The sequence below is a fragment of the Dermacentor andersoni genome, chromosome 6, assembly GCF_023375885.2.
Source record: "Dermacentor andersoni chromosome 6, qqDerAnde1_hic_scaffold, whole genome shotgun sequence".
In the NCBI taxonomy this organism is placed as follows: Eukaryota; Metazoa; Arthropoda; class Arachnida; order Ixodida; family Ixodidae; genus Dermacentor; species Dermacentor andersoni.
This window is the reverse complement of record NC_092819.1, coordinates 148950490-148973708: the sequence shown is the minus strand read 5'-3', so window position 1 is coordinate 148973708 and position 23219 is coordinate 148950490. Positions and strand designations below refer to the sequence as shown.

At 46.3% G+C, this 23219-nt stretch overlaps 1 long non-coding RNA gene across 1 annotated transcript; it reads left to right on the top strand.

Moving 5' to 3' along the window:
- Positions 1-2601: 2601 nt before the first annotated feature.
- Positions 2602-9661, top strand: LOC129382771 (uncharacterized). Its single transcript, XR_008610825.1, has 3 exons — positions 2602-2836; positions 5725-5811; positions 9562-9661. It is a non-coding gene; the product is annotated as an uncharacterized lncRNA (long non-coding RNA).
- The last annotated feature ends 13558 nt before the right edge of the window (positions 9662-23219 follow it).

Sequence of the window (23219 nt, the reverse complement as noted above, 5' to 3'; positions counted from 1 at the left end):
CAGAAATGTTTTGCCTCAAAGAGTTCTTCACGCGTTCGGCAGAAGCGGAATTACTCGTAACCAAACACACCGTTAGCGCTGCTTCCGCTCGTTCTTCAATGATGTGCACTGCGAAAGGCTACGGTAGAGTGGGTTTTGCGCACAACTCTCCGCCTACTGAACTTCACCGCGGCGCGCAGTTCAAATCTGATTTTGGGTGGTCACGTAGGCGCCAGTATTTCGGATTGCGGCACCTACTACGCGCCAGACGCGGTTGTCCTCAGCGAGCCGCTGTGCGTTGAACCAGTGAACTCGTCGCGGCCGTCCGCGGTGGCCGCGGTACCTAAGCTACGTGGCGCACGTAGAAGGTACACGGAACTGTAGCGTTTGCTTTCTGCACGACAGAACAAAAAGAGTGAACGGTCGCGCTCATATGCATCCTGTACGGCTGTGCTACGAGCTGCGGACTGGATTTTTCCTGCACCAGCCTGACCGACGTATAGCAGCCAATTCGGACTTGTGCATTCTGAAGTTCACTACGAAGCCAAGACGTGTAACCAGTAGCGGCCAGGAGTGAGCAGGTGCTCGCAAGCGTGAGTGTAGTCTGACCTTAAGTTTCGTGTAGTTCGGAGCTAGTTTAATGGTCAAAATTATTTAAATTAGCGAGACCCGACACCTACGACGCCCATAAGCAGGGTGGTCAAAGTTTAATTTAGGCGCGGGTTGCCGCAGCCGAGCGGGAGCAGTACCTAATTATTATGAAAAGTGGAAAGCAGATTTTTGCTTATTTTGAGCCTGTTTATTAAACTGTGTTAATAAATACACACAGTAACAGTAGGAACAAGCACATTGACCCTAACGCCTTTCTTGATTGATGTCAGCTATATGCCAATAGCAGCCGCGTGTGGGAATCCGCTGTATTACGAAACGAAGCATCCATAAAAGAGTGAGGAGCAGGTGAAGAGGGCGTTTGAGAAAAAGGTGACTTTCCGGTCCGCTTGCGAAATTCATACGCCGAGCGCTACAGAATTTGGCTGGCATATTCACAGTAGCGTATGCTATGCGAAGAGTGTGCGTCAGCAAAGCCCGAGAGGAGGTGAGGAGGTTCCAGTCCCTTTTAAACATGGGATCCGAAGTACTGCGTTGATATATATATATATATATATAGCAGCAGAAAAGAGGTTATCCTCTTTTCTGCCCTACCTTATATTGGCCGTCATACCAAATTATCGTCATTTCTCTCCATTTCTTAATGTTAAATTCCAAATTCGAGCCGTATGTTTGTACACTGTCGAGTTACTTTTCACTTTTATTGCCCCCCTTACTCAATGCCCTGTCAAGGTGCCTGCAAGGTATTTTCAATAAATAAATAAATAAATAAATAAATAAATAAATAAATAAATAAATAAATAAATAAACAATACTTAGTGGGAAATTTTACATCTGTATGCAATAAATTCGTCTGTAAGAAATTATGTTAACTTGAAACAGGGTTTAGTGATCGAATGTTTTATATGTAAAGGGAGTCTTATGAAGGTCTGGGTAGTCTTGCGGCAGCTAGATTGGTGTGTACACATATGCACACTGATTCTCGCTTGTGCAAGGCTCCACCCAGACCAAGTGCACGAGCGAGAAAAATGATAAGATCCAGAACAGCGAATCCTGCAGCCGAACGGGACTGTAAAGTTCTTTTGTATTTTCAGCACTGGCATTGGGGATTTTGATGACAGTGTGCAGTATGCTCTGTGCACACATGGGCTCTATGACAAAGGTAAGGAAGGGGTGGTGCACTCTTGTATATTTAAGACTGCGGAATGGTGGTCAATAAAGATATCGCATAATAGATAGCGTTCATGGGGTACACAGGCGTGTTGATCATGACCTAAGGTACACTGTGCTCAAAGAAAACACGGGACAAAAATGTCATGGGATGTCGCCATCATTGTTTAAGAAAAGCTGAATGCCTGTTGAAATATTTCGTAGTAATTAGATGACGACGAGGAACGTGCGGTTCACTGATTAAAAGACTGAACCAGGTCGTGTCTGTTCCATGTTTTCTGGCAACCAGCTAAAGAGGACGTCTAATCGGATTTCAAATTTTGCTTCTTTATCGCAATAAATTTCTTTAGAACGCGGCCTTATTTAATATTTTTTTTTCTAACAATGTCTTCTCTTTGAAAATTGTCTGCTTGCAGAACAATGCCGGTGCTCTACCATCGGTTCTGATTTACAAGGTACGATTTTTCTTTAAAAAGTATTGTCTATCCTTATGTATGCTGTGCAAGTAGTCCACGTCAGCTGACCTTTTCCTCTTATTGCCCATTATATGGGCACTCTATGAAACGTTTGCGATCAGCTTCGCCATCGGGGTCCCCGTGAAGTTCCGTATAAAGTGCAATTGCGATAACATCGCGGCCGCACGGCGTGTAATTTAGGTGCGAGCGAAAGCTTGCGAGGGTGAGCCGAGAAGGATGGTGGCTTGATGCGGCGGTGTCTTCTCGCGCTCGCGAAGGTGGAAGGCGCGAAGGTGGAAGGTGGAAGGGTAGAGTGAGCGCCGATTTCTCACGCTCTCAAGGACAGCGACATGAGCACGCGCTAGTAAGTGGGCGGTTTAGCGCGCATCTTCTACTCCAGCTGCGGCGGCTGTGTGCGGCAGCGCGCGTCCTAGCTTTGAGGCAATCTGTGCTTGGTTCGAAGGCTAGCCAACCGGAGATGGCTGATGGCTTCATGTGCACTGTGTTCTCGCGCGCCTACTTCGCTGAAGCGAGAGGCTGCACGAAGGGGAGACGTTCGCCGCTGCTGGCGCTTTTCATCACGCTAGCGTTCTGACGGTGAGAGTACGCCATCATCGATTGAGGTATATGTTCGTGTTTGCCTTTGCGCGCGTGACAACATGCTCGTTAATTTAGTTGGTAAGCGAGCGTTTACAGCAGGTTATGAAGCTGATGAAATGACTAACCTTACTTCGTATAGGTGTCTAATAATTTGCTATTGCAATCAATGCTTCGCCCGGTCGGGTGAAATTGTGACTTTCTTTATACATGCAGCAAGTTGTCTGTTTTCTTTTATTTCCGCTGCTAAAGTACAGTTCGTTGCTCGGGATGCTGAACATGGTCGTTGTGTTCTTATGACGAGGTAGAGTAAAAAGGACTGCTCGACAAAACCGGTGCACGAGATGATTAGCTAGCCTTCACGAAGTGCTGATCAAGAATTTTTACTGGCCCTATGCGTGAATAAACAATAGGCTCGCGCTTGCACTTCAATGTTTATCCTGAACCCCCACTGTAGACTTTGTTTAACAACCGTTTAACCAACCATGTTCAGTGGTTTGGTTGATTGAATTTTAACCCAAAAGTGTTTTAATCCGTGCTCCACAGAAAATCGGTGCGGTTCACGTGCGTTCCGCAGTCATCATCACGCAAATTACCTGGCATGTTTACGAGATGGCGGCACTCTGCCGTTTTGTTTCGGAGAATGGTACGACACAGAGGTGGGAGGGAGGGATTGCCCGCGAAATGGGGGGTATCGCTAGGAGCGATTGAAAAGGAAAGGAAAACGGTGTTCCCACCGGTCACGCGCTTTTTTGTCGCACGCCCAGAGATGCCGCTCGCCGAACGCGCGCTTGCTTACCTTTGAAAAACTGCTTAGGTGCGTGCGCGCGCAATGCCGCCACAGCTTTAAGAAGAACACCGCAGTTTCGCCACATACGCGTTCACTGCCACGTCGGTTGTGCTTACGGCGACTAGAAGCCTCCTGGGTTCTGTTTACGCTGCGCTGCAGTACATGGCTCGCGTGCTTGCTGTCGCTGCGACTGCTTTGACCTTCGAGCGAAACTGTGAATAACAGAAGAATGTGCGTACTTGGGAACTTGTGTTTACGAACATAAGAATGTGCCTACTTACGAACTTGTATTTACGAATAACATAAGAATGCGCCTACTTACAAACTTGTATTTACGGCTAAGAAACCTGCCACGTATCCTTAGAATACACGTTTCACTTTTGCGTTAGGCCCGATTCCTTTGAAAAAAAATTAACCAACTAAAAAAAAAAGTCACAGGCCTGCTGCACACGCAGCACATTCGCAGCGTAAGCTAGAGGATCAGCTCCATAGGAGCTCCATTTTCGGCACCACGCACTGGAGGGTTTTCGCGGCGAAGTATCTTCGCATCGTTTTCACGAGAACGATCTGCAATGTCCGCCCGGCGTCGACGGCGAGCTGCGGTTTGTCCTGCTCTATGCACAGCGGTCTGCTGAGCCCGAGATTGCCCGGTTGCAGCTGCGCGCGTAGCTCCATGATTCGCTTCTTCAGGTTCGTGTCTTGCGAGGAGGCGCCACAACGTGCACCGAAGAGTGAACACAGATACCCAGACTACGTGGTGCACATGTCACGTCCTTCGACCCGTGGCGCAGTACGCTGCTGTGGATGATGTGATGACAATGGTGCCATCCCCTTCGAAACGGCATGGGGAGAAATAGTCACTTAGCCTATTATATCCAAGGTCAGCTAGATGCTGCAGGCAGCGGCTATGTGCAACGCTACAGGTCGCGACACCTTGTGGAATATAACGGAACGCAATGCAAAATTTGTACGCATCGACCCTACGCGGGGCGCATGTCAAATGGCACAATACGACGGTAATGGTGATGCTGCTAATTTAATGGCAGTCCCGTTGAAACGAGACGGTGAAAAACGGTCACCTAGCCTACTTTAAATAATCTGGTATGTCTTACATCTTTTTCTTTACATCAATATTTGTAGATATCCATTATCTTCTTTTCCTTCCTCAAGACTTTTCTATCTACCTCGTACCGCTAACTGTGCAACTGCTACATCAAGAGCCTCCTGGTGTAATAATATGCAACTGCGCTGCAAAGGGCGAACGTATAGTCACGGTGCGGCGCGAATATCATATTGCAAGGCAAGTGGCACGATACGATGCTAATGATGATGATGATTTATTGGCATCCGCTTTGAAACGTGGCGCTGACATAGTCACCTAGCCAGGTTGATTTGTGTACAATCTTGTATACGTTTCCCTAAACTTCTCTTTCTTCCTCAAACATCCTTTAACGGCCTTGTACCGCTACATGTGCATCTGCTACATGGCGTTCTACCTGGTGTAACAATAATGTGCAAGCGCAGCGCGAAACGTGCATGTATCGAGGCTACGCAGCGCTATGTCCTATGTCAACTCGCGCTCTTGGACGTGTTTGTAGGGCATGTTTTTCCGCTGTATGCGAGCGATTGCTGACGTGGCTCAGTGGTTGAGGTGGTAGAGTAGCTGCCTCTCACGTAGCGGATCCCAGGTTCGATCCCGGCGGCAACTGGGTCCCTTTTTTCTCATTCCCGGCGATAGCTGTTACGGACACCGGCGGCGGGGACGGTCACCATCGTCACCCCAAATATCTGTTGGAATGAGCCCAAAGCAGTTTACGCTGTAGAAAAGAAACGTGTTACGTATCTCAAGAGTGGTGACCATGGCGTACAGTGTGGCGTTTCATGGCGCCATGCCTTAATTTGACACATTCCGGTTGCATAACCTTCTGGCTGTGAATTTGCATTTTTCACCAATTCCTTCGTTAGCGCTGTCAGATTTCATTGCATTTCATAGCCTCGTGACCTGTTATATTTCTCGACGCGCTTTGAGGGCATTCCTGTACATTATTAGTTACACTTTTATACGAGGACAGGGTGATAAACGTTATGTAAATGATGATATTATTTTTCTTACTTTCTTTGCAGTCCCTTACTATGGTGTACAATGGCATGACTGCACCTTTTGTCGGTTTATGCCTATTGGGCGTCCTATTCCCGTTCGTTCGTGCAAAGGTACGTGCAATAGAAGCATGATCTGCGCAAATAATCATTCAGTTCAGTTTGTTTAGGGTGATGAATGACATATTGAGGAGTACCTGTAGTGAGACTAAATTGAACAGAAATATTGTGAAACAGCTAAGCTCAGAGTGCCCATGGTATTACTACGATGGAGATTCACGAATAAGTCGTAGGAAATACAGGATAGCGCTGCCTTTAGAGTGAATGCATAATGCGATCAGGCGTTACGAGAACAGAACCGTTTGGATCATGTTTGTTCGTTTGTAGCGCTTTGGCATGCAGATTCAACGACGCGACTTCCGCGATCTTAAAACTATTCGTAATTTCGAAAGGGCATCCATTACCACATAATTAAATTCTCATTAAGAATTCTTGGACATTGCATTTGTAGGATCAGATACAATGATCCACAAAAGAGAATCAGAAAGTCGTAAGTTATTCAGAGCCTCTTGGAGTTAACCAGTAATGTACACTGTCTATAATGTCTCGCCCTGTCATTTTATAAACATAAGCCTACATATTGACAACCTGCATGTAGTGACGGTGAAGAACAGAGTAGCAAAACTGTGAGTGACGAATCTAACTTTTCCATTGCGCGAACCTGTGCCCACAAACGCAAGTGACACTCGAATCAGAACAACAGCGGCGAGCACAGTCGGCGATCCTCGTAATCTGAGCTGCGGGTCAAGTGTGTCGGCTTTTATGCATGACCAGTCGAAGGTTACAAATGAATCCCGGGTGCCCCCTTTTCTTCCAGAAAGTATTACATAATTTGTGTCGCGCATAGTCAGATTACACACGGTTCGGTGACAACAGACAACGGATGAAACCAGCGAAAACAATAAAGAAAGTTCAGATGCGGAAAGGCGCGTATTGCGCCGGGCGATAACGTTTAACAATTGAGAGCCGGTAAAAAGCGCTCACCAGAGACAGATAAAATGTACACCTGTCAGAATGCTTAAACCGCGTATGTCAGGTCAGGTATTGGGGAAGTTTCAAGCTATACTCTAAAATACATCTTAGCTAGGGACATTCTGCCCTTTTGCAACACCTGACACTATAGAGGCAGCAAATCCTGGTGTTTGCACATCGTTAGCTTACGTAACCTTATTGCGGCACTCCGGGCGTCTAAAATAGCATTTCAAGGTTGTTGTGGTACAGTGAAGCCTCGCCTTATTTTCGCGAAAAACTCTTGCAGCTTGTGTTTAGGTGCTCCAATTTTACTTTTTTGCTATACAAAGGAGCAACTCGAACTCTAATTTTAAACAGCTACGATAAACGAGTGCTTTGCAGCATACACAGCCGCACATCTGTTAAAGAGGCTTCTAGCTGACTACGAGTGTGTTTCGACTTGAAAATTAGATTTAAACTATTGATTTTATTTTATTTCCCGCGCTAACTTGTGTCTTCAGAGTTGTGGCGGCTCGAGCAGTATCACCTCTAATAATTATGAGCTTTCTCATGTATTCAATACTTTAACTAATGTCTACCTTGCGAAATTCCGTGGGAATGTCGCACGTTTGCTACGAAAGTACATATTAAATATATATCCTGGTTCGTGGTAGAATAATATAACAGACCCAAATATACCGATTGATAGTTGCAACAGCACGCTCTACATAAGACAGATCTGCCCGCTTTGTAGTGATAATTCGTTAAAATATGCTCGAAAGCCCTGTTGAGCTTGCTTAACTGTAGCCAAATAAACATCGAAATCAAGTGCATTCATTTTGTTGTCAGAAATTAAACGTGAAATTGTGCGTATGCATAGGGTGCCGGGGTGGCAACAACCGCTATGGTTGTGTATCAACTGTTACACATCGCAAGCATATTACGGAGTGGAAGAAACCTTCCCAGAATGGAGACGTCCCTGGACTACTGTTTCCATAACGGCAGTGGCATTTCTTCGCCATTAAACACTACCTCCGATATTCCACAGGAAGAGTAAGTTTATTTTTGGGTTAATTAGTTTTTATTAAATAAAGAATCATTCGAGCTCGATTCATCGCATACAACATCGCGAACGCTTCACCGTGAGCAGTCCGCAGGAATTATAGGGGGAAAGCCAAACGAGCTTTATTTCATTGGAGGGAAGAAATGCAGCAGGCTTCAGCGATTCCTCCGCCTTTGAAGTCGTTTACTGTGACAGCTGTTGACTCGTAGCGGTAAACGCCATCTTCGTAAGAACATCTTTGCGATGCACTCGAAGTTGTTCGGATCCGATAAACTACTGCTTGTAGTGGCCTCCGTAAAGACGCTCGGGTGTTTCCGCTCTCAGAGACTGCGCGGTGCACAAAACCTCGCACAAATGACTAAGCACGAAAGTTGCGGAATAGAACAGTGCGTAGTTAGCGACTCCCAGCTGCACAATGCTGTAAGGTCACTCCGGAGTGCTACTTTTTCTTTTCAGCCGGTTTTTCAAGCGAAGCTTTATTTGCCTACCATCCCATGGTTTGGCATTCGTCATTTGGTCAGTCGGTCGATCGAATCGTTGGGTTGTCACCGAGTGGATTCAAGCTTACTTAAAAAAAGGGGAAAAAAGCACGTTCGATGGCCTGATTGGAACCAGCGGAGCAGTCAGAAGCTGAAACCAATTAGGTCACAGGCGCTTTCTTTCTTTTTCTTTCGTGGTATTTATTACAAAAATAAAACACAAGTGCGTAAGTTATTTACATAGCGTCCAAAACAGCCATTGCCGCGCGTACTAGCACACATATAACAATTCACAGTACATGCAATTATTGCTTTAAATAAATATCTAAAAGGGAGGCAACAGGACACATTCGTCGACAATCGGTACCAGTCCTGTCGGAAGTCTCTTTGCTCAAAGATGTCTTTCATTTGTGAAGTCATCTGAATGAAATGTGACTGCGAAGACACCATCGATTCGGCACGTATGCACGATTGATTCTCTCTTGCCAACGCCAACTAGCTCGGTGAGATGGTCGCCACAGGTTGATGATGATGAAGAGTTCTTACTACCGGTCCGCGTGTTGAGTATGCTGATGATTTCCATACTACGGCATATACTAACTACGGGGGATTGCCCAAGAATCGGCTGGTGCATGTTGTTCCACCAACTCGTGCTGTGATATGAACGCTGCGTTTTGATAATGATTATGATTTCCATACTATGGCACATACTCGCAACGAGGGATTGGCCAAAAGGTAGGTGGTGCACATCGTGCTTTGCCAACCAGCTCGTTGATATGATGGCCGTGCGTTGATGATCATTATAATTTTCATACTACGACACATGCCGACAATGGGCGAGCCACTTGCCACTGCGACTGAGGAACGAAGTGGGCGAAATAATGGCCTTGCATTAACCGCTTCGAGAAAGCTTTCGATTCGCATAGATTTCAGCGTGTGCGTTGGATGTGCATGACATTTTTCTGCATCTCTTTCTATTTTTGCTAAATTACGCTCCGGGTACTTATCTGCAGAAATGCACACTTTTCGCAAAATACACTGCAAAACAATTTTAGTTATGGCCTCCCACGTGAAGAGAGAGAGAGAACTCATAAGGGAAAGGCAGGGGAAGTGAAAGCGTGCTAAATTCTTGCCAGGTGGATATATTCATTTAACTTCCAGTCCACGCTGGCCTAAATCTTTTCGTAAATAGAACAAAATTGTTTCGGTGTAGAAGATATTGCCCATACAATGGGACGCTGATAAGGATATTCTGTATTTTTAGGCTTACTGTACGCGTACGAGAAACTCATTTTTCCTATTTCTTTGCAGGCCAAACGACTCGTTTATCCTCTTCCGTGTGTCCTCTCTTTGGAGCAGCTTCTTTACTATTTTCGGTACAGTTTTGCTGGGAGTAATCGTGAGCGCTGTGGCAGGCAAGTATATTATTGCGATAGCAATTATATGGACACTCCTGGCGCATTTCCGCCTTGGTCGCCGCCGTGATGTTCCATATAAATACCAAATGCGATAATATCGTGGTCGCGTGCCGAGAGAGATTCTAGGTTTGGGAGTGGTGAAAGGTTCAGTGATAAGCTGCGCAGTAACTGTCTGTCAGTGGAAGACACCTCAACAGCGCAGCACGGCGGAGAGGGCATATAAAGGTGGGAACGAGCAGCAGCAGAAGCACCAGTAGAAGGAGTGCAGTGGATGCGTAAATGGAGATTAGAGGCGATTGACAAGGCAGGCGTCATCAACGTAGGTCAGCAGAGCACGAAGAAACACCCTGTGAGTGGACTTGCAGCCCAAGGGGTGCATGATGTGTTCGACCGCCGAGCGAGGGAAATTTTGCTCGCGGTAGACCTTTGCGATAGTCGCTCTTGCGAAAGAGGAAGCTGGGCATTCACAAAACAACAGATGTAGCCTTTCCATTGCGCCGCAGTCTCTGCAGACGGGGGAGGGTGCCGGCGCCGGCTGCGGATGGCATGGCATCGCGGGTTCTATATTAAAGGCGATATGTGATGGATACTCAGCGCGCAGAGTGCTGATAGCTTCGTGTTCGCTGTGTTCTGGCCGCTTAGCTCGCGTTGAAGCGAGAGACAGTACGAAGGTGTAGGCGCTCGCTGCTGCTGCTGCGCTTCCTCATGGCAGCGTTTTAACAGCTAGTGTACGCGGTCATCAGCGAGACGTGTTCATGTCGGATTGTGCGTGTATGACACCGCGCTTGTTTAGTGTCCGAATGTTTACAAGTTTAGGCAGCCGATAAAGCTACTACCCTTACTTTGTATAACTGTCTAATAATTTACTATCGCAATTGATGCTTCGCTTTCGGGCGGAACTGCGACATTTAGAGAACCACAGTTTCTTATTAGCGACCCCATAGTGTTTGCAGGTGAATATCCTACCACTTGCCTTATGTACGTAATCAAGGTTGTCTTCAATTTTCAGACTTTAGTTTGCAGTTAAGTGACTTTATATATGACGGAGGGCAACAAAAATGCGTCGCAATTCGGAATAAAGAATTAGTGTCCATTATTGGATTTAAATGTATTTTGAGTGATTTCATGATTCCTCCACGCCAGAACGTGGTCAGACTGTTTTGTTATATAGAGCAGACTTTCTCCTGTATGTCAAAGCAGCCTTTAATATTTTCCAGCTACTTTATGAGTTTGTGTTCACAATATTACATGGTTTTCAGAACCACAAGGCGAGTGGAAGGCAGCATACAGAAATTTGAACAGTGCGCATTCAGCTTCTGCATTTTGTCAATATTCCACCTAGGAGCGGCTCTATAGATACATAAATAAATATCATGACACAGCTTAATACACGCAGTCAATATATTGGCAGGGGCTTAGCTCGGATATGCCAGGATATACGTAGCGAAAGTTAAGGCGTAGCATGGTTATCCTTGGTTAATCTTGATTGCAAAACCAGGTTAGTCTGATTGTCTAGCTATGCTGCGGCGCTTAGCCAGTCATTCGGCGCGCTGTTCGTCTGTTTCCTGGGCGATTTGTTTCCTCTGCATCTCGTTCCGATGTCGATTCCAGGCCTCCTCCTGCTTATCAGAATTGTCGCCGTCCATACTGCCGCCTCAACTGTGGTTGCAGCGCACGCGAGCTCTCCTTTTCAATCCTCCGACAGGTTATCAGGCATGCGACGCAGCTGGCGAAGCGAGTGGAGGCGAGCGCAACGACGAGGAATGCGGTGTGACGTCATACCAAACGGCGGCAGCTGAAAGGCGCGGCGCTGCGCAGCGGCGGAACACCTGTGGCTCGGTGCTACTGGTGGCGCATGCGCTGTAGTGACTAGGGAGCGAGAGATAGAGAGAGAAATGTACGCGGCGAGGCGCGCGTTGTGGCGTCTTGTGCCTCCTTGGAGCACCACCACGGCGAAATCGCAACTTTGCGGCCAGTAAAGCTTTCGCTCTAAAAAACATCAATAGTATGGCGTGCTCCCATAATTTGGAGCCATTATGTAGTTTTCTTAAGAAAACAGGGAATAAACATCGGCACTTTGTCAATCACAAGTGACGATGCAGCGAGCAAAAACGGAGTGAAGCGACCGTTTAAAACGTAAAGTACGAAGGAAGAATTCAAGAAGTTCGAAGGAGACCTTGGATGCGGTAGTAGTGAAAAGGACGATCTTGCATAGTTCCGAAGGCTCGCTGGGATTCATGCGTTGCACGGGCACGGGCGCGAACATGCAAAAATATAAAGCGCATAGAACAAATTTGGAGGGCGCTTCAACTACGCCTTTAAGGGTGGAGTGCGATCGCATCTAAAGATTACTGACTGACTGCTTCCACGCTTCCCCGCAGCCGAAGATTGCATAACCGTAATGTTTACAGGAAACGCTGGCGGCGAACGCTATGCACGAAGGTGAGTTTGCTTTACGGTAGAAACGCGGCCTCTTGCTTGGGTCGATGCCGGAGGTAGTGCACAGCCGCGCTAAAGAAATGAAATCATTTTCAGTTTCTTTTATTGTTTCCCATTTTTGAGTTTCAGTGTTAGAAGACTTAACATAAGATGCATGGGCTGTCGTGGTTTCGTTTCATGACATTTGTTTATGGGCTGTCATTGTCGAAATTCCGAGGAATAATTTGGTCAAGCAATTAAGAAAAAGTATGAGTAACTTTAGTGATAGAATGGTGTGACAGTATAACTTGCATATGCCATATACCACATACCATATATAAAGGCGTGGCATATACACATACTTAAACATGTACGGGAATTTTCGCTCACGGGGCCGTTAAAGCTGTCACGTTAAAATATTACATCCTGTATTCGCTAGCATTGATTGGCGCTCACGTGTTGGCGTTACGCGTGTACCCGGTGCGTCACGGTGTTCACAAAAAGGAAGTCTACAAATCTTGTTGAGTGGATGTCATTTGCAACGATGCGCAGTCATTTAGAATGAGTAGTACAGCCCACATGGTAAACTCACCAGCCATATCTAATCTAGGACCTGCGCAACACTGCAAAACTGCGCTTTGTCGTTGGCGATTGGAAATGGCACTTATGTGGGACCAGTATGATGCCGAAATTATTGCTTCAATTCCGACAGTCAAGCAGGATCGTCGCGCTTCTATGCCTCCCGCACAAAATAATTTAGTGCGGTCACACTGCTTCGCTTTCACGTTCTCATTTTTGCGGCATGTTGTCTTTACAACCACCAAACCTTCCCGCATGCATTTACCTAATACAATGATATTGGGCTGCTGAATCGGGCGATTCTTCATATCGCTCCGCGATATTCAATGTGAAGCAGTCGCGGCGACGAGCAACAATGTATTTTTGGCGCTCCCTTCAAATGAAATTTTCGGTAAGCAGAACCCAAGAGGGACGCAGCCTTGAAGCTGATTATTTGATGCAGGAATAATTGGAATTTTCTCCGACTGATTCTTCTTTTAATTTTGGCAGGCGAATTCAAAACCAGAGAAGACCTATCTCCGTTGTGCTGGGATTATGCGGTGAGATTTTGGGAAAAGTCAACATTGTTATCGCGTCAGAAATCGGCAAAGGTAAGAATGTTGGAAGAACGTCATCCATCAGGGTAAATCTAAGACTTCTCCATTTTTCTTCTTTTTTTACAGGAAAGTAAGGCAGCATATTTGGGCACTGCTACACTGAACTTCGAAATAGATGACGCAGCGTTGCTTTCGCAAAATGAACAGACATCTGCATAAGTAAAAGCGAAAAATAAAATGTGGCACTCACAAAAGCGGCACAAAGGGCAACGAACAAAGGGAAGCAACCCAACACATCAGCAGGCTGTGCCGCAAATGCACTGCGTATGTGCCGTTCTTCGAGAAACCTCCCGCGGCCGCGGCGGACGCATTTTTATGGGCGTGAAATACACAAAAAAATGCCCCGGTTTTGCGCACTGGGGGCACGTTAAAGATGGACCAGGCTTACAAATCACACAGTTAATCCGCAATCCCCAACTATGGCGTGCCTCATAATCAAATTGTGGTTTAGGCACGTAAAACCCTAGAGCTCAATAAACCTGCCGCCAACTTGGGTAATTCAGTATGTGCCAGCGCGTGTGCTGCAAGGGTGAGCCACGCTTCTATTTTCGGAAACCAGGTGGAGCTTCTCGGCAGTGCCACCAGATGGCGCTGCGGGCCCGGATAGAAGCACGACCGAGGAGCGCGGTTGCCGCATGACGCCTTTCTAAGCCTTCGCGCGCACCGGCACGCCATGAATTTCGGAGGCCACGCGCAGGCTCCGCGTCGGCGGCGCAAGCAGGCGTCGGGTGTTCTTAAGGAAGCGTTACAATACAATACTCGCTACAATACACGCCTCAAGCATTACTCGTCTCGACGGTGGCAATACGTTGTGCCATTATATTGATTCAAAGCTAATGCATCACCTACGGCAGTCATCGTGAGACGAGTATTGCTGCAATTTTTTATGCAAATGAACTACAAATTTATAGCCGAAAACTTATTTCTGAACTCTTCTAAAATGTTTAAATTATGCAGTTGCAGCAGGCAAGTGGAAATAATATCGCTGTGCAAATTATGCTAACAACGCAGCATACTAAGCCATATTCGCAGAAACGATGTCAGCAGTTATATAGGTTGTTCTACATAGAAAATAAAAGTTAGGACAATTACAAATTGCCATGATTGACATGAAACCTGATTCGAATTAAAACAATGGGTGAGCGACCGACATTACAGGATGTAGTAGTGTAAAGTAGTGTACCACTACGCAGGTGGACTAATATAATTATGTAGAATACATTTTTCTTCTCTGCCGTGATGTACTCAGGTTGAACCACGACGTTCACCCGTCACTTTCAGCGAAGAACGCCGATACCCCGGCAGTTCTTTCCTGCGTGCAAAAACGCACCCAAACACGTGATTACTTGGACTCTGCAATGCTACTCTGGCCAATGTTTCTCTACCTGTGGTCGGTACATCAATAATTTGCGTTCATAGACGAGTGGCGCAACGCCACGACCATCTTGTTGTGATCTATGCTAGGAGTCGGCTTATGCTAATATTTACCGGTCATGCTTTGTTTGATGCTGCATCATCTGTTTTTTTCACGGTTATAGATAAATATTTCATTCACAGGGCACCTAAATCGGCAGCATCACTATGCTCAATTTACGAGCACTGGCCATCCACACCTTGTCGCTGAATTCATGAGAAGCCTTCGCTGCGCTTATAATTCGCATGCTAATGAGAATTTAATTTGTTGTGAGTGAAATCAAAATACGCCGTCACGTGAGCAGTTCCACGTTTCTCTGCCGCATACCCCATCGCGGTTTTACAGCAGTGGTTTCTCACATGTCTGTCTGTCTGTCTGTCTGTCTGTCTGTCTGTCTGTCTGTCTGTCTGTCTGTCTGTCTGTCTGTCTGTCTGTCTGTCTGTCTGTCTGTCTGTCTGTCTGTCTGTCTGTCTGTCGGTCCGTCCGTCCGTCCGTCCGTCCGTCCGTCTTTCTGTCTGTCTGTCTGTCTGTCTGTCTGTCTGTCTGTCTGTCTGTCTGTCTGTCTGTCTGTCTGTCTGTCTGTCTGTCTGTCTGTCTGTCTGTCTGTCTGTCTGTCTGTCTGTCTGTCCGTCCGTCCGTCCGTCCGTCCGTCCGTCCGTCCGTCCGTCCGTCCGTCTGTCTGTCTGTCTGTCTGTCTGTCTGTCTGTCTGTCTGTCTGTCTGTCTGTCTGTCTGTCTGTCTGTCTGTCTGTCTGTCTGTCTGTCTGTCTGTCTGTCTGTCTGTCTGTCTGTCTGTCTGTCTGTCTGTCTGTCTAACTAACCAACCAATTCGCCGCTTACCTGCGTCACTGGATAGGCCATGGTGGAATTGTTAAATTAGCGCATTGGTCTCCTGTGCCGAGATAATAGTGTTTGAAACCAACCATCGGATCAACTAGAGTCACTGAGTATGTGCCAATGCGTAGCTGTGCATACGCGTCGCTTTTCAGCAAGGCTCTTTCACGCCTACTTGGGTCACTGTAGATGCGAGACTGGGTTTATCTCGCGAAACCAGCCGTTCACAGAGAACGCGACAATGGTTCTGGTGCTCTCGTTAGAGCCATGTCCAACTTCGATGATTCATGGCAAATAGTTTAACACTGCCAGGACGGGTTTCGGCAATTTGCAAGCGGACGTCCGTGTGGGAGACGGGGTCCTTGACCTTTACTTTTATCTTTGTTCGAGCTCAGTGATATGCGTGTGTTTTGTGCCAAGCCAACACCCAGCTCCTTATAGGAACATGGTTGCATCCGGATTGGCCGAAACCTTCATATGAGCTCTCTCCCTCTCCCTCTCGCTATATGTATGTTGTAGGAATGGCGCGGTCCCCCAGTCCACGTAAGCAGGCCCCAGTTCTTACCGGCCGCGCCCAAGAGCGCCCCGCCGAGCCTCGGACCGCCGCTCGCGCCCACGAGTCGCTTTGTGCTCCTCTTTTTTCGGCTGCTAGCTCCGATGCCCGAGTTGCCGATGCCGGAGATGTCCGTTTAATCTGACGTTCGTCGATTGTCCCGTTTCACCGATATATTGTTTCTTGCAGAAGGAACATGCAAGCAAATAAATCACATCCGAACTTGTACAAGTCAAGCTAGATTTGAATTCGTGTGTATAACTCTTTGCGGAGCTTTAAATTTTAATGTCACTTTGAAGGTGCCTGTAGGTTTTGCACCAGGGGCGACAACATGCTTTTCTTACGGAGGAATGATGTTGGCTGACTGTTGCGCGTACTAACATGCCTTTAATGTTCTTGTATCGACGACAGGTTGCCCTTGGCACATCCAGGAACGGTTTTCTCAGACGCTCGTTACTTGATAATATTGGTTGGTATTTTCGTAGAATGTTGTTCATGTTTGGAAGTGCAATAGAATATTTTGCTGTAAAGGCTGGCGATCTGTGACACTCTCGTGTAGGCTGTTTCTTCACTGATTCCGACCGTCTCTCCAATCCTGACGCGATATTGTATAAGCTCTATCTAGAGCAACTTCTGAAGAGTTTCTTTCTGCTAGTGTTGTTTTCATTTTGGGTGGTGGATATAATCGTGGTCTTCTCTGCAGATTCTTCGTATTCGTTTCGCTTGTCCGACAAACATTCCTTGCTCGCAGTGTCGCGGGTGATGACCGTTGTAGTCTAAATATTGCTGGCCACCCGTAGGCTTCCGGCAAAGTGTCGTTCACAGTTTTTCGTTTTCTATGTACACCGTCGTGTCGAGGAAGTTTATCTAATTAGGAGACCGGTGAGCAGTAAATTTAATACTCGGACGTTAGCGATTGAAATCACTAATTAAGTCGTCGGTTAACCGCTTGTGTCATGTTCCCATAATATAGATATGTCGTCAATGTAACGAAGATAGGTGTGGGGTTTCAAAGCGTGAGATTTTAACAGATCTGCTTCAAGCTGTCCCTTGAATATGTTCGCATACGCGGGAGGGAATGGTGTTCCCATGCTAGTGGCAAAAGTTTGCAGGCAGTCAATAAAATCGAATTCGAAATAGTTAGCGTGGAACTAAGATAAGGGCGGCAGGTAAACTTCAGGAGTGGGCGCTTGGGGATTGATTGCGAGGGATTTACAAACGGCTTCGATTCCTTCACTCATGGGTATGTAGTGTAAAGGGTAGAAACATCCAAAGTAACTAGAATAGCACAGTCAGAAAGAATTTAGTTGGGGATGATGCCTGATGATGCCTGATGATGATCATTATGACCAAGCTGCAAAATCTGCAGGCACCTTCAGAGTGACATTAAAATTAAAAGCACCGCAAATAGTTATACACACGAAGTCAAATCTTGCTTCATGTACAAGTTCGGATGTGATTTATATGCTTTAATGTTCCTTCGACATGAAACAAAATATCGGTGAAACGGGACAATCAATGAACGTCAGAATAAACAGACATCGCACGGACACAGCTAAAAAGCTTCCCAAAGCCGTCGCAGAGCATTTCAACCAACCAGGTCATAATAACTTAAATTCTACATCTTACAGTCAAACTTCCGTTCTGAATGAGAAAGAAAATAGAGAGAATCATACCTTTTCCATAAGTTCCACACATTGCAACCAATAGGCGTAAACGTTACAAAGGGAACTTTAGAACCTATTCGCTATGCTAAATTTCAAGCTAGAGGCAAGAACAATTAGTTTGGTTGCTTAGTGGTCTTTTTCCTCTCTCTTTCCGTTTTTTTCCTTTTATTTATTTATTTATTTATTTATTCCATTTCAGTATTTCTATGTTTTTTTCACGAGCACCAGTTTCTGCCACTCCTTCTATTATCTATTTCAGAGACACGATAGCCTACGACCACCAGCGAAACAAGTGTTGAGGGCTGCTGTGCACGCCGTCGAAACGCCGGCTGACAAACGGCCGTTGACACGTGATTGACAGAAGGGCGTGTCCCTGGCCTTGTGCACAGCACTTCTTTATTCTCAATTCATCGCTCTGGCCGATAACACTGCTTCATTCGTTGCCGCACCCACCCGCCTTACACCCTCTCCCCCGTTAGAAGAACCCCATCTATATATATTGGGGCGGACGAGGAAAGCATATGTCAAAACGTCTGCTCCTGCTTTCACCTTGTTCTCGTTTTCCTCATCGGCTTGAATTACATTACTCCAGGTATATTTCGACAGTTATTTGCAATGGGATGACGACGTCAATAATATTCAAGTAAAACTAAGTCGGATAACTGGAATATTGAGCCGTATCCGGTACCTTGTCCCCAACTCAGTGAGGTTATTGATGTACAAATCACTCTTTAGTTCTTATCTTAAGAACTGCTATTTGGTTTGAGGAACAACTACAGAAAGAAACTTAACGAAATTACTGAGAATACAGAAGAAAATACTGAGGCTGATAGACAACGCTATAATTGTAGCACCTAGCGAGCCACAATTTGAAAAAAATATAGGATAATCAAAGTGAATGACCTATATCAATGCAGACTACTAAGAGAGTACTGTCTTTGGCTATGGTGTTAGGCTGCTGAGCACGAGGTCGCGGGATCGAATCCCGGCCACGGCGGCCTCATTTCGATGGGGGCGAAATGCGAAAACACCCGTGTACTTAGATGTAGGTGCACGTTAAAGAACCCCAGGTGGTCGAAATTTCCGGAGTCTCCCACTACGGCGTGCCTCATAATCAGAAAGTGGTTTTGGCACGTAAAAAAAAAAAGAGTACTGTCTTAGCTGCAAGTGCTCAAACTTTTTGTTCATGGAGATGGCGAATCTTTGCTTAAAGGTAAAGGCCTACGAAACAATAAATACAGAAATGGGGAAGGTTCCTTACTTTCGTACTAACTATGGCTTTCAGAGGCTTCGATGAACTCTTCCGCGAGTTCTAAATAATTACGCAAGCAAAGGTATAGATGTGTCTCATTTAAGTGTCGCAGAATCAGCGGATCTTATTTTGTATAAACTATGTAGCAGTTTAGTTAAGTGCAGCAGATTGCTGCCGTTTTCTTCGTTGTATAAGCTATGTGTAAACTATGTTTTCAGTTTTTCTTTATGTCTTGATCTTCAACTAAAACAATGTGTCACTTTAAAAAAAAGGAAGAAGTGCTGTGATTTTTTGACCTCCTTCAGCTGCTGCCATTGTTCACAAAGGGGGAGGAGGATCCCTCAAGCCCTCATTTGAACAGCTTTTCCCTCAGCTTCCTGTTACAGTGTACTATGACGAAGCAAATCAATCAATCAATCAATCAATCAATCAATCAATCAATCAATCAATCAATCAATCAATCGATCGATTTCCATCTCCCGCCTTCCCCTTGTTTTCCCTGGATTTCGCTCCACCTAGCATTTCCTCCACCACAATCATGTGGTTTACCACCGCTATTGTTGAAATCAGCTGTCGATTTCTAGTACATAGTAGATTTATAATCCGCGAAGATGGACACCAGCCAATTAATACGTCAAAACAAGCGGAACAAAGGTGCTTTGCGTGTTTTACGCATTGCTGTCGCCATGTGCGATGGCGATGCGCCGTTGATGCATAATGCACAGCACAGGAGGAATTGGCCATATCCATGAAAATGCTCTTTAGATTTGAGTTGACGGTATTTTGCATTGTTACAGTGTTAACATATATGAGTACGAAACAGGCTTTTATTCATCAGAGACCTTTACTACTAATGTGCCTCGATAGAGAGTGAGCGATACAGCTGAGGTTTATTGACCATTTGTCGACTACATATCGAATACTGAATTTCGTATTATTTTGATTCAATGAAACCGGCCACATTTGTAAAATTTGTGCGATTTGTGAGATCCTGTGCTACTTTACACAAGCTTTACAGCGTGGCAAGCTGGGGCAGTAGACGACACATCTGTCTCAGTTGCCATCTTAACACGCACCTTTTGTACCTTGCACTTTTATCTTTCGGCAAGCCTCAACATTTTCAATGCAACAATTAGGATATCGTGCATTTTTGGATAGAACATCCATAGTCATCGTTGCTTCAGTCATTCCTCCGTCGTCATACCTTCGTTCTTATGCGTGGGATGCGCGTGTTCGAGCACCATAAATTCATGCCGAGTAAGGCGTTTCCAGTTGAATGTGTGTCCGGCTTCTTCGTCTGCTTTATGTGCACATGTGCATACTCACTAAAGAAAACCGTGCTTTCAACGCCAATGAAAGCTTCACTTACACAGATTCTCAGAGCGTGTGAAATACTCAGAATGTTTTCTTTATAAATGTAGCTCTTAATGTCCCGCAAGCACTTGTCAGCCTAAGTCAGTGCGTAGAGGAAGCACGATGTTAGACTAATATGCAACTATATGAACAAACGCCGTTTTCTTGTCTGGACATGTAGAAAAGCATGCGCTGACCAGCTAGAGGGTCGGTCAACAAAGTAGCGCCTTCTACCTAGTATAAAAGCGGCATAAGGAAGTGGTTCGCTGTGCAGTGAAGCTGCATTGATAGCATGGTAATGTTCACAATGCCATATGAAATGCAGTGGAATGCCAATATAGTGCCTAATTTAGAACCTAGAAAAATGTACTCAACGATGAGAATTTGAAAGAAGGAGGATTGCCGGTCAACATTAAGACATTTTCAAGCCAGCTCTGTTCACTCCTGCAGCGAGCTCTGCAATTGAACTATAGTTGTAACTATATTGTATCGAAATAGCTTGACATATACACGTAAATGCCGATCGAGTATCGTATTGCAAGAAATTATTGTTTGTCTTGTGCCTGTATCTCAAATACTTGCTGGATCAGTATCTTGTATGTGTATCACTCTGCAAATTATAGGTCACTTTGCTATGCACTGTATGGCAAGCTATATCTATATCACAGTGGCAGTCCTTTATAAAAGCGGAAAGAGAATTTTAGCCGCGCTGGGTACAGCACTCCGTGGAGTGCAGCTGGGCAGTGAAAGTGAGCGGGCCGGGGGGCCTAGTCACCTACTATTTCTGGCTTTCTTCCTCTCCATTCAAGCTTTCACCTTCCGAAGTGCTTCTAGTGCCACTGACCCTAGTGTAAATAATACGTCGGCAACGATAGCTTTACGCGAGCAGATAAGTAGAATATGAAAGGTCATTACAACTTTAAGAACATGTGTATACACCATCCCTCACAAAAACTGTCGCTACCAGCGTTGTTGCTGCTGTACACCTGTCCGGTGATCCCCCAGCTATCACAAAAACAATGCCTGCTTCCATGCCGATTCGCCAAGACCAACGTCTGAAAGACGCTCCAAAATATCCGTTCACTCCTTTTAGAAAGGGATAAACGGTTGTGTATCGTCGATAATGTCCGGCGGATATGACTGTTTCAAGCAGTTCTAGAATCCTGCCCTAAAGAGGTTAGAAAAATACTCTCTTGAAAGGGGATTCTGTAAGACCATCACAAGCTATGAAACATACTGGTGCGGGAAGAAAGCAGGCCCACGAGTGTAAAATAACGTATATCTACAAATGGTGGATATGGCGTTCAGGCAACTGCCAGACTTCGTCTTTCTCTAGTCCCATTGAACTTCTTCCTTTACTTCACCGTAACATCACCCTCCCGGCGGGGTAGCTCCGTCCCGGTGAAATTTATACCACCGCTACTAGATACTTTTCAGTTGTAAAACTCCGCCTAGGAGCGGCGCGAGAACGTGACCCTCTGCCGTCTCCACTCGCGAGGTGGTGCTGCCGCCACGGTTGGCCCGGTTGGCTGCGGAAGCTTCCCAAGGCAGCAGCGCGCTGCCGACTCAATGCCAGGTTCTTTTTTTCTTTTGCTGGTCTCCGTGGCGCTAAATATTCGAAGATATCCTTTTTTAGAGAGGAAGATGACGCCGAGTAGGTCGGACGCGCTCCGATCGGCTCCTGCTTTTTCTCGATCTCTTGGAGGTTTATGAAGTGGTGGCCCGTGAACTTTGCGTGCATTATTTCAGTGAAGTTCTACCGAACACGTGGATACCAGTTTTTTGGAGGTGGGTGGGGTTTCTGAACATTTATCGCCGATCTTGTGCCGACCACGCCGGACTGAGTGCTAACCCTAACGCTAAACGCAACGGCGCCGATCTCGACGAGACGCTGGGCTGCTGCCGCTGGCCTGCGTTAGCCTGTAGGCGCTAGTTCACCGCTTTTTGTGCGATGGAGAGTGAAGACGATGGGGACGATTTAGCCCCCGAAGGTTTTGGGAAAGATTCTGGCTGGATAACGGTCGCCAAACGGCGCGTTTACAAGAACGCTTCCGGGCGTCTTGGCGCAAACTCGTCCGCGGCCCACCCTGACGGCCAGGATGCGCTGCCGGACCGAAACAGATATAAAGAAGCTAAAAGCAAGATTATCCGGGGCAGCAAGATGCCACCACTACCAAAGGACGAAATGAAGATTGTGGTCAGACCCAGAGGCGGACTGAGTATTACCAAGGCAGGCCCAACAGTGGTCGCAGAAGCCATATGGGCTGCAACGGGTATCAGTACGACGGAAAGAGAATGGGACACTATGTGCCCCAATCCGATGCAAAATGTGATGGTGATCAGCACATCTAGTCACGAACACGCGGTTCGTTACGCCGCTGTGGAGAACATTACAGTCGCCGGGAAGCAGCATGAGGTGAGCGCGTATGTTGCTGCGCCGCACGCCACTTGCAAGGGGGTAATTCGGCGTATCGCAATCGAGGACGGAACTGAGGTCATTGACAGCAAGATCGTCAACCGGAGAAATCCACTCGCGCTCGGTGCAAAAAGAATCAAGAATACTGGAACTGTGGTGGTGTTATTCGAGGGATATAAGGTCCCAAATTACGTTGCGTATGGGGGCACTCTGATCAGGTGCACGCTTTACCACAAACAGATGGATGTTTGTTACACCTGCGGACGCCTTGGACACCGCTCCGATGTCTGCCCGTCACCAGAGGAAGTGGTATGCAGGGGTTGTGGAGCAACCAATCCCGATGAACAACGCAGCTGCGATCCAAAATGCAAGTTATGCGGCGAGGCCCACCTCACCGCGGCTAAGGAATGCAAGAAACGCTTCCAGACGCCGTACGAAGTTCGACGCAGAAGAGGAGAACGCGCTCGCAA